A 15,160-nucleotide genomic window follows, 5' to 3' on the forward strand; every position below is an offset into this window, starting at 1 on the left:
TACACCTTGTCTAAAATTCATGCCAGGTTACTGAACCAGAGGAATCCCCTCTGTAATAACTCTAGGTTCAGTTCAATATTGCCTTTTTTCACTCTACATTAAAACCTCCCCTAACTGATTAAAGGTGGGTAGAAAGAACTTCACCCAGCATGCCTAAAACAGTGTAAAGTCATACATAATAGCCTGTCCACACATGGAGTTACCCTGATTAACACCATGTGTGGACATTTTTACTCCAGAGTAAGAATTCCTTGTTCCTGTTTAGCTCGCCACCACAAACTATACCAGAAATGAGGCAAATTTAAATAAAAGTTTAAGAAGTATTTCTAGAAAACATCATGGCTGTGGTCATCTGCAGATCAGACAATAGGTTTTTCCTTGGTTTGGGGTGGGGGTTTTTTTGCTTAATACACATTTCTCCTATAAATTGGCACTCTCACCTACAGCCAGAGTGAGAGGCCTTGAGTACATGTGATTCCAATTACTGACCCCAAGCTTTGTAATGAGCTGAGCCATGCACTGCAAGCTCAATCCAGAGGTCCTGGGAGTCAGTGGAAAGCAAGGGCTTATGAGAGGGAACATTTTGCATAACCACATTTTTTTCTCCCTATATCTGTTTGTAAATCTATGTAATCTTTTGTGTAGCTCTAAAACAAACAAATTCTTTAATGAGGATTTTGTTTCTACTTCAGAAGAATAAAAATCATTTGCAGAAGCTCAGATTAACGAGTAATGACAGCGTAACAAATCACTGCACAAGTCATTTCCAAGGGTCCTGTTGAGAGTAGATACATGCAAGCAGATTGACAAAGAATTTAGAATCACTTTATCAAACCCAGCCATCTATGGCAGCAGGTTCTCAGCTCCCTTTTGGCTACTTAGGAATTCTTGAGCTGACCTGATTAAGTGTCTATAAGGGCATCAACCTCTGTCTAATGAACAAAGCTGACACGAAGTCCCAGCTGTTGTGCCTTCCAGCTCATCTCTTTTACTGCAGCTCCCAAAGCCTGATTTTTTTACCACTCCACCTATCTGTCCCAGAAGTTGAGTGAAAAAGAGGGAAATGAAATTGCACTATCTTTCCTGTTTTCAAGAAGAATGTTGCAAGGAAGTTAATAGAACTCACCTAGAAATTAAATCGAACTGTAGATTTGTAACTGTAAAGGGAAACTCCTTGGGCCCTATGGCAAGAAATGAAGCTACATGAAGCTCTTCTTATGTGCTGCATTAAAGATGCATAAAAAGGCCTCTTTTCCTACTTAACAGGAAGAATACATCACTGATTGGTACAGACACACAAGGATTAAGAGGATTCATGTAGATCTTACCAACTCCCACTGTAAATATAAGACCTCAAACTCTACAGTAGGTAAATCTATGGCTGTTGGAGAACAAATGATCACTCAGCTTAGCTCCAAACACTAATATGAGCATGGTACAACTGACATTCAGCTTCTTTCCTACCTGGAGCAGGAAAAGAAAAATAAACTTAGTACAGTTTTTGGAGATGGATGCACAGTAATTCTTGGTTATTTTTTGAAATGGCTATAGTCATTATAAACAACAATTGCTTGCTTATTTTGAGTCAAAATCAATGTAGTTTAGTTTTTAATAGCTCTCTGGGCTTGTATTCATTGAAGTTGTCACTTTGTGCATCACCACTGATCACCAAAGCCCCTTGGGTAGTATTACTCGGGGATACTTTATATGCGCTTCCCATATCCTTGTCTGGAATTAATTTGGAATAAATCAGGATGCAGGCACATCCCCATCCTCAAATCCCAAACTACAAAACATCCACACCAAATGGCTGCCAGCCTAGGTAAACAAAAGGAAATGGGAGGGCTGTGAGCCTCTGTGAGCTACAAGTCCAAAACTGCACCTCCAAGAAGGCTCATTTTGGAGTTTGTATCTGTTTTCTACAGGTTGCCTACGTTTTCTTTTCTCTCCTGTCTGATTTAGGGAAATAGATATAGCTCTCTTGGATACTCAGAACACACCCTAGTTGTCCATTAATATGTATGGGGACTGCTTCTAAGACAAGAAGGGAGTTTATCTGGCCATAAAAGAATGCTTTGATGATCCATGTCGTTTCCCTTGTGGCATTATTTGTAGAATTCAGGAATAACTCAATCTGACATTCATGGGACATTTCCTGCCTCTCCTTCTAGAGATGCATCCTCCCAGTCTCTCAGATCTCACTTCCCATAAATTTCCTTTCCCCTTCTAAACTTTCTCATGTCCTCACACACTGAACTAGCTGGATGTGTGGATCTGCAAGGTGTTTTCCTTGACCTGAGCCCTAGGAAGGCTGGGATCCTCTGGATAAGATGGAGAACAGTGTGAGTCATGCACACACAGGTTGGAGGGGACAACAGCATCTGCTTTAGACTCTGCTTGGAGCCTCCACAAATCCAACAACAGCAGGGATCAGTTGCTATTTTAGCTGCAGTCTAAATAAAATCTCATTATAAAGGGTAGGGAAAATCCATCAGTAAAGTAAATGGCTATTCTGGAAAAGGCCATTTCCCCTCCTGATAACCCTGGTAAATCTGAATTCCATCCCTTGTCAAACAAAAGTAATATCTGAGTATGTGACCCAATGATCTTTGGGCACCAGAAAATACACAAATGAAAATAACATGTTTCAGTCTTGAATAAATAAAATCCCAGAGTCAGTTGTACCTACTAGCTTCAAACCAGGAGTAGTTTTCTCTGTTTCCTCATGGTCACTGAAGACCTGCATCATTCAGTGCTGTTTCTTCATTGTTTTATGAATTTCCTGTATTATTACAAGTCTTTTTGCATAGTTCTAATAAACAAGAACCCATTCTGTCCAATTGCAAACGATTCCAGCTTGCCAGAAAACCTTTATCTTACCACTAGAAACTGATTTAAAACATTATAATGTAAGCAGGCAGTCAGTGGAAAGAGTATGAACACTGATAAAACTCTGCAACAAATTCATGTGTACTCATTTCCTCCTTCTCCCCCAGTTTCACAGACAGCCTGTTTCTTTTCCTCAGTCTCAATTTCCTTATCAGAGGTTCTCAAACTTTATTTACTCATGTGCCATATCTTTTAGACTTCACAGCCTTGGGCTGAATATCTCTGTCCCAGGAACTCAAGATCATTCTTGGTGGCCTGATTCTACAAACAAATGTTAATGATACTGTTTACAGGGAGTGTGGCTTGCATTTACAAAATGCTGACACAATTCTGAGTAGTGGCTATGAGAGAGTACCTTAATAAACATTAATTTTAAAGTTATTGTAATGTAGCAAACCGTTTAGAATAAAAATATTATAAACTTACCATATTTTCTGGCACAATTCCACAGAAACTGGTTGATACCTGGTGTGTGTGAAATTTGTAAACACTGGGTTTTAATTGGGAGGGTGAATGGATCATAAGATCTATGTGCAGCTGCAAAATATTAATATTGAATGAGCTTCATGTTCCATGCTGGGTGTGCCCTGTGGTTCTCAGTTTCATTTGTATGTACTCCAGCATTAGCCACAGCCTATGGGGATGAGGAGGCTGGCTCAGAGTCTTTGGAGACCTACAGTATACTCTAACTTTTGGATAACATTGAGCTTTTCTGTCTGTCAGGGACTGCTCTGTCATTCCTTTCTTAGCTCCTGGCTGAGCTCTGGAAGCAGAGTAAGTTACAAAGTTTTGGTTCTGGCTAAAAGAACTTGAAACAACTAACTCTTTCTTTTCCAGACTACCCTTTCCTCACACTCTTATTTATTTTGACTTTGATCTCACAACTGTTCTTTCATATAGTCCTAGAGTTTGGGATTGGGTCATTGAGACATTCCTGCAAGGGGGAAGAACAGCTCCCAAGTGAATGTATGAAAATAGGATGTGGCATACAGACAGACAGACAGACAGCAGCAACTTACACCAAAAGGAGGTAGGAAAAACATCCAGGTTTCTCACAAAAATGACCCCCCACGCCCTGAAAGTCCTAAATATTTAGGAATTGATTATCCAGGAGAAATGTGGCCTGCATAACAGTAAGTTTGAGCAGAATTTAACAGACATTCTGTTTCTAGTTCCTTCTCTCTGCCTTCTGAGATATCTTTTGGCCAAATACTTGACTTCTTGGTGCCTCATGTTGTCTACAGGGATAACTTGATTTGTAAAATGTTTTGAGTTTCATAAAATTAAACAAGGTGCATAAGAATTAGTTGTTAGAAACTAGCAGCTTTAAGCCATTGTCTTCCCAAGATTGTGGCATGAAGTATTTTAGGCCAATTTTAATTTAACTTCTATTTTGCCCTGTTTCAAAGCAGCATCCTATATAGTCTATATTATAGTAACATTAGTGTTTAGAATAACTCTCATATTTTCTCCAAACTTAGAAATGTATAGACAGGCACATTTCCAGCTGAATAGCAGGTATAGACATTTGCTGGACAGTTATTTGTACTTCTAAAATATTCCACAAAAACAGAGGCTGCCATTATGAAGATCTAATGTCAATAATAGTTGCATTGCAAGTCAGAAAACAGGTTTCTTTCAAATAGGTGTATTTGGGACCTATATAAATGGTGTCTTACCTCTCCTGCAGCAAATAGGTGGTGTGAAAAGCACTTGCAGAATCATTTGCATGAATCCAGAAAAAGAAATGCCTTTATTCATCTCCATATATTAATATACTGTATATAATAGCTCTGCTAAAGACAAGTGAAAGCTTGGCTCTATGGAAATCATTGGCAAAAGTCCCACTGACTTCAGTGGGGCCAGTACTATTAACTCTTCCCTACAAGGAAAATCCAGATTGCCTAGGAAGCTGGCCTGCCTCTGCTAAGACCTCAGTCCAGACTGCTTACAAGTCAGTAAGCAGTGACTTTGTACAATTACGAAAGCTGTTATTCTTGAGAATTTGCCAAATCCTCAAGACAAAACTAGCATAATAAATTACCCCTAAACTTTTACCCTGGAGTAAAACAAAACTTCTCATTTTATAAATGAAAGCACCTATGTAGACTTCCATATTCCAGTGGTTTCACTGACAGTTTTACAGAAATTAAGAAATTTATTATTATTTCCAAAAAGAAACTCATGCTTATTAAATGAACACTGATGAAACATTCTGCCTCCAAGTTTGACATCTCATTATAAATACACTAAAATATATAAAATTTGTTGAAATATAAGTATATTGTTTTCTATCTTCTGAAACTATCTGAATTAAGGATGATTTATCGTCTGTGAGGAAAGGCTAAGTGAATAGGGATTGCTCAGCCTGGAAAAGAGAAGGCTCTGGGGTGACAAAATTGCCCCTTCCAGTGCCTGAAGGGAGCCTAGAAGGAAGATGGAGAGACACTATTTACAAGGGCTGGGAGTGACAGGACAAAGGGGAATGTTTTCAAACTGACAGAGAGTAGGTTTAGATTAGATATCAGGAAGAAATTCTCTGCTGTGAGGGTGGTGAGGCCCTGGCATAGGGTGCCCAGAGAAGCTGTGGCTGCCCCATCCCTGGAAGTGCCCAAGGCCAACTTGGACAGGGCTTGGAGCAAACTGGGATAGTGGAAGGTGTCCCTGCCTGTGTCAGGGGGTGAAATGGGATGGGCTGTAAATTCCCTTCCAACACAGACATTCTATAATTTAAATATATGTCTATTTCAGACCATTTACTACACCAAACCATTCAGTTTCCTTGTTCCCATCAAAATGCAAAGATGACTTTGTGAATAGGAAAAAAACAAGGAACTTAATTTAACGTGGAACAGAAAATTCAGCAACATTGTGATACTGCAACAAACCCCCTAAAAATCCAGCTGTGGAGAGTTCTCTCTGTAAGTTATATGAGGATGGTCCACATTTAGAGTCCTCTGCTAAACACACAGAGTGCAGATCCATGTTAGTGGCCATTGACTAACTCTCTGTGTTCCCTTGCAAAGTCTTTGTGGCTGCTTTTCTTTTGGACTCTGTAAAGTTTCACAGTAGATGTTCAAGTACTGTTTTTCTGATCATAGCTGGAAGAAACTGGTCTGTTTGCTCTGCAGCAGCAAAGCTAAGAATAGCTTTAACTTTGCAAAGAACTGCCACTGAAGAAACTGGTAATATTTCTGTTGGAGTTGTTCTCATGGGATGGTATGTAGCCTGATTTCAATACAGCCAAACACTTCATCTTTATTTAACAGGCTTATTAACTTCACTGGGATTACTCACACACCTTAATTTATATTTGCCCTTAAATTCTTTATTGAACTGGGTTATATAAAGCGTCCTAAAAAAAAAAGTCCACTCATGTTTTTCATTTTCCAAACTGCATGTTAAGAACTGTAGTTTTTCACTATGATTTCTGAAGCCAGCATTTGCCAGACTCCATCACGGGTCAAAAGAATCTTTTTCACACACATGCTGTTCATGCCTCCTTCTGTATTTTCTGACAGCTCACAGAATCTGATGTCCTTTTCACTTCACTGCCTGTCACAGTGAGCTGTTTCCTTTCTTAGTAAAGCCAGCCTTACTAGAAATGTCTGTAAATTCTCTTCTGGTTTGCTGTTCTGTTTCTAGTAAAAAAACAATCATGCTGGAGTTTTTACTGCCAGATTTCCCTTCATTCCTCAACTGAGGAAGAGGACCCAAATAGTAATGTCAGCATTGCTTTCATATGTCAGTCATATGTAGATTTTCAAAAGAAAAAGAAAAAAGAAAATTTCCCCCTTATATTCTGAGTTTATTTATTCTGTGAAGGAGGCAATGACTGTTCTTTTGAAAGAGCTAGAGATCTTGGCATTCAGTTTTTCTTCAGAATTTACTTTCACAGAGAACACACACACAAGAATGTGTTTGTATCTCAGGCAAGTGTACCCCATATTCATTTTCTTCATGGGTGAAGATCCAGGAGTAGGGACTTTCAGGTGATTACAGACAAACCCATTAACACATTGTCTCGACCTCCTGACTCTTCATTGTGTTTTAGCTAAAAGTCATCTCTTCCAGGCATGGCTCTACATAGTGGAATCACTCCTTTATTTGCTTATGTGGATTTTAGCTGGCCACTCCTAGCACTGTGGAGTGACATTTGTAAAACCAGACCCCTAGATATTGCCTTCATACAAACAGCAACTAGCAGTAGTAATAATCTATGAAATATTAATAAAAGCCTGAAGAATTCGTCTATTCTCTCTTCCTACATTCCTGGGCTTCTCCTCATAGAATATAATTAATATTTACCTTAGACATCAGATAAAATACTGGAGCTTTAAGCTGTCAGAACTGCTAATACCTTCTCATCAGATTAATGGCTTTTGAGATGAAAGATTAACTAGAGATCTTCCCTGCTAGAAAGACAAGTTTGTTCTTAAGAGCACTGCCAGGATAAAAATGAGACTTAATTATCTATGTGACATAATTAAGCCCTTCAAAAAGCCCTCACTATTTTACCAGCAGGATGGCAAGGTCAGAAAGTACTTATGAGGAAGATTTCATCACCCTTTATAATACTTTCAGAATTATGTTATTTTTCAAGCTTATTGTGAATATTCACAGAATTTTCTAATTCTTACCTACAGTGTGATGTCCCACATTGCCCTTCAATCCAGACATATGATGAGAGAGGAATGTCAAAATACTTCTTCCCACATTTTTTTAATTGGAAAGTCCTAGAGAAAACTTCTGTCCTGTCTATGAAGCTTCCATTTAAGACATGGCTAAGGAACAACAATTTGTACTTTCCTTCCACCGTGGATCTCTGCATCCCCAGGGATCCCCAGGGGCTGTGGGTGGATCTCTGCATCATCTGTGGATCCCCATTCCCTGTGGGTGGATCTCTGCATCTCCTGTGGATCCCCAGGGGCTGCAGGTGCTCAGCTGCTTCACCCTTGTCTCACCACAGCTGCAGAGGAATCTTGGCTCTGGCTCCTGGAGCACCTCCTGCCCCTCCTTCTCTACTGACCCCGGTGTCTCCAGGTTGTTTCCCTCACACATTCTCACCTCCTCCTCTTCTCTATCTGGAATTAAAACTGCCCCACTATCTTTGTTTTGATTGTCTTCTCAATTATGTTATCACAGAGGTGTCACCATCATCTCTAATTGGCCCAGCCTTGGCCAGTGGCATGTCCATCTTCAAAGCCATCAGAGATTGGCTCTGCTGGACATGGTGGGAGCTTCCAGCAGCTTCTCACAGGAGCCACCTCTGTGTCCCCCTCACTACCAAAAACCAGGCTGTGCAAACCCAACACATCACAGACACAGATGAGAAACATTCACATCAGCCTGCAGCAATTTTAAGCCCTGTATTATGAGCACTTGAGAACCAGAACACACACACAATAATCCCTCTCTATCTCTGTCCCACCGGACACTCTTCAAAATATGGTTTTTTAAGATTTATTTAGAATATAAGAAAATGCTCAGGCAATGTGCATTTGTCTGGTTTCCATTTTTATGTGTTTGTACTAAGTTTGGCTATGGCATTCCTGTGTGCCACCCAAGCTGTATTTTATTTGGAGGCATTTTCATGGTGCTCCTCTCTACTTCAGAGGACTGAGCAAAGGAATACACGTTTTGCACTTTGCAACATGGAACTGGAACTGTCACTATAGCATGTTTAGATATTAAATTGTCTAAGTACTGTTATTTATCTCAAAAACAGGATATGTGTCTTCTGAGACAAACACAACCACCCTTCTCTTTTGACTCTAATGCCTATGAAAAGCACATATAATTACTAGTGAAACACCCGAAAAGTGCCAAGTTTGAGCATGTGTTTCTTTCTTTTTTTGTTTATTTATGTACGTATGCATACATTGTTATGCTGGCTTGGCTCTTGCTTCAACATATGCCCAATTTCAGCTGAAAAGCTCAGGAGGTTAATGTTCAGTGTCTCCCAAAATGAAAAATTCTTGTTTAAAAGACCTTTTGTACACTTCAGGAAGTTACATGGTTTTGCCTTCAGACTCTTACATTCCAACCATAATTTCAGGGAAAGACTGAACAGATACAGAGTCTAAAAACTGATCCATGGCATGAAGAAAAACAAAAGTGATATAATAACCAAAAATTCAATGGAAGCACAAATACCTATATGTCAAGAATCTCAATCTCATGGCTCATGTAAATCCTCATGGCTCCACTCTTTTCATCAAAATTGTGACAATTTGCAACAGAAGAGGATTGCCAACTCTTGGGAAAAAAAGGAGGTGCAGTATCCTATGAATTTCTATATGTAAGCCAGGAAGTTTATTAGTGTGTCCTTAAAGATATTGTAGTTCATCTCTTTATTAAAAAAAGAAGAAAAAAAGAAAAAGGGAAGAAAGAAAAAGAAAAAGAAAAAGAAAAAGAAAAAGAAAAAGAAAAAGAAAAAGAAAAAGAAAAAGAAAAAGAAAAAGAAAAAGAAAAAGAAAAAGAAAAAGAAAAAGAAAAAGAAGCCTTTTAAAGTTTGAAACTTAGACTTGGAATAACACCAATCACTGTAAAGTCAGACCTTTAACACTTCATGGTATAATACACTACACTGAGATGCAATACTTAAAAATATTGACACTGCTTGTAAGATCATATATAGGACTTGAATTTAAAGTTCTTTCTGTTATTACATTTCCCATCTCCTTTCTTATGCTTTTTTTTCAGAGTAAAAACTTCTTACAGCCTCTGCTTCAAATACAAGAAAATCTGGTCCCAGATGTCACTAATTGGGAACAGGTTAGCAGAGAGATTTACAGAGAGATGCCTGAAGTTACAAATCATCATGTGGGATCTGACAACAGCCTGTTTCACTGGGCTGTTTCATTTCATTGTATGTTAATAAGCTTTAACCCGTACCACGCAAAGCACAGAAGACACATTTAAGCAGGGAAATTACATTAATATAGGGCTTTCTAAAAGCTCTTAGTGTTTGTAACATACCAAGTACCATGTAAATATGTCTCTTCTAGCCAGGGATTCAGCATAAGCACAAACTGAAATAAGAAGTAAATTAATGAGTGTCTTTTGTTTCTTAACATCTGACATTTAAAAACTAAATGTAAGGAGTTAAATGTCCTTCAGCAGATCACTAATTAAAGAACATTTCAAAATTAATTTTCTCTAATAAACACATATTTGGAGAGGGAAGGAAGAGTAAAGGGAATTGAAGTTAGTTATGATGTAGATTTGCTTTTGCTGCTGAAATCAGCAGGAACGTTGCCATTAATTTCAAGGGTAGAAAGACTGAGCTAACTACAGTACAGTTGCACTAAATGAATAAGCAGAAATACTTCCTGCCCACGGGATTAAAACACTGCATTAAAACACAAATGCTTAATTTGAAATCTAGTCTTTAAAAAATAAAATTATCAAATTACAAATAATCGAGACAGTTTTGCACATTTACATGCAAGCTTAGTCCAGAGACCAATGAAGTCAACTGACCATTCTCAACACATTTCAACTGGTTGAAACTGCCAGATAGCACTCACTATTGACCAATTATTTAACTTAGATATTAACACTTGTGTTCTATTAGAAATGTTTACTTCAAATTTATTTATAAGGCTTTTTTCCTGCTATACAATAAAACAATGCAATTGCATATACAAATTCTGGCATGCTCCCAATGACAGTATTTTGTGAGCCTTATTGTCCATTTTCCTGTGTTTCATGTTAGTCATTAGCCCTGGTGCTAACTGTGAGTAAGACAGAAAAACAGTGGGAATTGTCTTTCATTTTCTTTTCATTGTCTCAAATGACTATATAAGAATTTGGGTCCATTGAAATGTACTGCAAAATTCTCCTTACCTCATAGGAAATAGGGTCCAATCCAAGTTATGTGAAACATTTTCTGCTGTGGAGATTACTTTAGACATACTCTGCCCTTCAAATAAAATGAAAACTAGCAGGCAGTTAATATCTAACTAACCATTTAATTATTATTTTAACATGTCACTTGTTAATGTGTAAGTTCTTTTTACTCTTCATTTCATGGTCGTATGAATATTAAGATCCATGTTTGAATCATGCAGGTGAAATACACTGGTTTTGAAAAGAAAGGTTTTAAATAGTGAGATCCCATTTTGGCTTTCAAGATCACTTTTTGTCACTAGATCCATAACTCAGTATAATTATTCTGACAGCTAACACCAGAGACTCTGACTCCCTTTCCTGTAAGAGAGGTCTTTGACATGCTATGATGTATTGTGGGAGCCACTGATCTTTATGGAAGGCATATTCCTATGGAAGTATCAGCTTAGGAGAAGGGAAGATGGCACTTAACTTTCACCAAAAAATTGAGTTTTTCACTTAAAAGAAAATCAATGTAAAATTTTCACTTAGTGCAATCACAAGCTGCACCTGAATTCCAACATGGAGTCATCTTCGTGTTGTTTTAAAACTACTCTGTAATTTTTCTGTTCATTTAATCCCTGGTTTCTGTATTGGATTCATGTAAAGTTTCCAAACAGAAGAGCTCAGAATGCTTAACAAGGTATGTGAATTGGAGAAAAGCAAATTGCCATCTTGTAACAATTGCACAGAAAATGCAAGTAAGGACACTAAGTTTTTTACTGAGCTTTCTTAGAGGATATTTCAGGGTCTCAAAGGAAGTTCCCCAAGAACCCTGTCAAGCTCAGAATGTCTCCTCTTCAATATTTAGGGAGGAGTGCTTATGTCTGGCTTTGTGGCATCCAGAGTGCTCAAAGCATTTACTATTAGTTATGAGTTATACATTAAATTCATTATGGAAATTAATAGTGAGATTACTGCAAGAATGAAAATCATCATCACACTCTTACTATTCTCCCAAATTTCCTGAAGTACAAAGCAAAGAAGAAACAGACCAAAACATTTCAAAAGAAATGTTTTTGTTTGTACCAATTGTGTCTCCTTCTAAACAGCCAGTTTGGCTTCCCAGTGAGGAACAGGGAAAATAAATCTGTTGTGTTGATCAGAAATGTAATTCTCAGACTATGTTCAGTTCATATTAAAAGATATCCACACAAGCACAGGTCTCTAGTCTCTCCTGTGGGGAAAAGAAAACAAGGGAATGAAATTTCTTCTCTAAGCTAAAATTTTCATTGCTCCTAAACCAGCCCTTTACAGCCCCTTTAGAATCTAAATTTCAAACAGATTTGCCTAGCCCCTGTGATGTATTCAGGGCAACTTATAAACAGTAAAAGAAAGGTAATATAGTGGAGCCTCTTTGGCAGTTTGCCTGAATCCAAACACATATCATCTGTTGGCAAGACAGAAATGGTTTGGTTATGTCAAAAGTGGCATATGTTACTTTAGGAAACAAATTTCCTCTGCAGCAGGAATTTAAACACAAGTTCAGCTCCAAAGTATCTGAACAGTGCTCTTAACTGAACAAGAAAACTTGTTTGAATGAATGAATGAATGAATGAATGAATGAATGAATGAATGAATGAATGAATGAATGAATGCATGCCCAACACATAGGAAGGGATGCAATCTGTCTGAGGATTCAACTAATATGCTAGAATACCAAAAAAATCTAAATGCCATCCCGCAAAACAGTTACTACCATTGTTTATTATAGCTAAAGGATGAGAAAAAATTAAAATAACAAAATTATGATCTATGCTGCTTGTAATTTAGACTTGAGTCTTGTCTTAGATGCACTGATGTTGGGAGCAAAATTCTCAGTGAATTTTCTCTCCTTCACTCCAAGCTTCAAAAATACTCTTATTCCTATAGAATAAGTATAGTATTCCAAAAATACTATTATTAAAAATTTTTAATTCCTGCACTTTATTATTTACTAGATAGGCAGACCAAGAAATCAGCTCTCACATACAACGTGATATTGTTTCATTACATTCATTGTTAGTCTGACATGAAGAACTAAAGTGCTTTGCTAACTTTACAGAACATTATTATTATTATTATTGGTCAATATATACTGCAGGCAACAAATAACATAAGCAAAACACTTAGTGTAGTAAGAAAATTCCTAATTTTGTCACAAATGCTGTAATGTATTGCTAGATATAACATATACTTGTATATATATATAGAAATACATTAATTTCATAATCAGTCAGCAGGGGTCTTTAGGTGAACTCAGCATCCTAGGGTGCCAACTATAAGTCTCATTTTATTGTTAATCAAGCAGGTAGGTTAATGATGGACAGCATGCTAGCATCTGGATAGACAGGGAATTTTCATTGAGTAGACAGTGAAGAGTGATTTCCCTATTTATCTCTTCATTAGTAGCTTTATGCTAATATAACAATATTATTTTCAAAATTCTAAACCTGCATAAATCTCACAAAGTTGAACAAAAAAGAGGATTAATTGCTGTTAATAGAACTAAGCTGAAGTTAATAATGTAAAATATACTTTTCTTAAATCCCTGGAATCCATTAAAGGGAACTGTTTTGTGGCTATGGTGGACTGAATGTTAATCTAACACATATGCTTTGCAAATGCCTATTCATACATAAATTCTCAGATGAAATATTTGAAAGCATTATTATAATCTTGTACTGGAATATTCTTCTAGGTCTTAAACTGGGTAGTTTTAAGAAATAAATGCCTTAAGGAAGCACATAATTTTTGTTGAGTTTTAGCTGAAACAAAAAACCACCCCAAGCCCCAGCTGGTACTTCAGAAATAACCCTTCTAAAGGGTTTTGCACTCTAGAGTGCTATAGCAGCCTCAATGAGTCAGCAAATGAAGAAAGCACAATTCTGCTTGAATGAACATCAGCTGGTTTTGAACTCCTTTTTCTCATACCAGGCTTTTAAAACAGAAACATGAGTTTCTACTCATGCTATATTGAAAATATGCATGGTAGATAAATAAGCTTAAAAATAACAGAAGATATAAATCCTAATTAAAGTGCCAAAGTAAATGTAATTTTTACTATAATCAATACTCTCTGATATTGTCTGTATAGTTTTTTATGCCTGTTTTTCAGTGACAACAAATACAATGAAACATCTAAACCAGACTGCAATTTGGTCAGATTTGGAAGCCATTAAGTCCATTTAAGTAATTTTGGAAGTCATTAAGTCCTTTAGTATTTTATGAAAATATCAGCTCTAAATTCTTGCTTGGATAGCTAAGTAGTCTAATAATACAGTGCACCACATGCCCCAAACAGGTGATTTTGGTCTTAAATTGTGTGATCTTGGTCTTCATTGTTTTTAAAAAAGAAAAACTTTATTTGCCCTTCTTAGGAACAGGAATTCAAGCTAGGGGGGCATTTAGACCGGTATTTTTTTTCTGGCTGTAGCTGTAAGTGGATGCTCAGTGAAGAGCAACAGAATAAAAACAGACTTTTCCTTCAGAAGTCCCTCAGCTTCCAGTTATATGCAGGTCACACGATTTCCTAAGCTTACTGGATTTTTTTCTGTTTAGTAATCTTAAGTGGATTCCTCTTCAAAGTGGTTGTCCACTTCCCCCTAAAATCCACATAAATATGAGCATCTGCAATGCCTCCTGGTGAGCAGTTCAACAGGGCTACTACTCTTTGCATGAAGAAATGCCATACTGTATTTGTTCTGAAATCAGCTTCTTCTGAAGGTCCTTAGTTTTTCTATGAAATGAGACAGCAAACAGCTGAGCTGCATCAACTATGCCTGTGAAAGCCAGAATGCTGTGGATTTCTTATCAGCCCTCCAAATCACCCTTTTCTGAGTTAAAAATGGCTAGCCTAATAATCCACCCCTTCTAGAGAAACTCCATACTTTTGTTACCTTTTTTGCCTTTACTGAATATTTTCAAGTTTTAATACATTTCTTTTTAAGACCAAGAGATCAGAATTTGCACAATATTCAAAAACCCATGATTGAACTATAAAGGTACATGGTGGCATAATGGTGTTCCCTGTTTTGTTTTCAGTCCTGAAAATGCCTAACAGTTGATTTGGTTTTATGACTGTCACTGAGCAATGAATCAATGTTTTATGAAACTAAAGATCTTAACCTCAGAATCTTGCTCTTGAGTGGGAACAGCTGGTTCAGTTTTATGAGACTCCTGAGTTGTTTCTGCCATGTGTTTGACTTCACATTTATTTACTCTGAATTTCAGCTGCCATTTTATTGCCTGGTCATTTAGTCCTATAAGCTCTTCTTTACCATCTCCTCTTCTTCCCTCTATCCTGAATTACTTAGTATCTTCCAAACTTTTAATCTGAATGCTCACATCTGTTTCTAGGTTATTTATGAGTACATTGAAGTGAGTAGATCTTAGCACA

The sequence above is a fragment of the Molothrus ater genome, chromosome 5 (assembly GCF_012460135.2).
Source record: "Molothrus ater isolate BHLD 08-10-18 breed brown headed cowbird chromosome 5, BPBGC_Mater_1.1, whole genome shotgun sequence".
NCBI lineage: Eukaryota > Metazoa > Chordata > Aves > Passeriformes > Icteridae > Molothrus > Molothrus ater.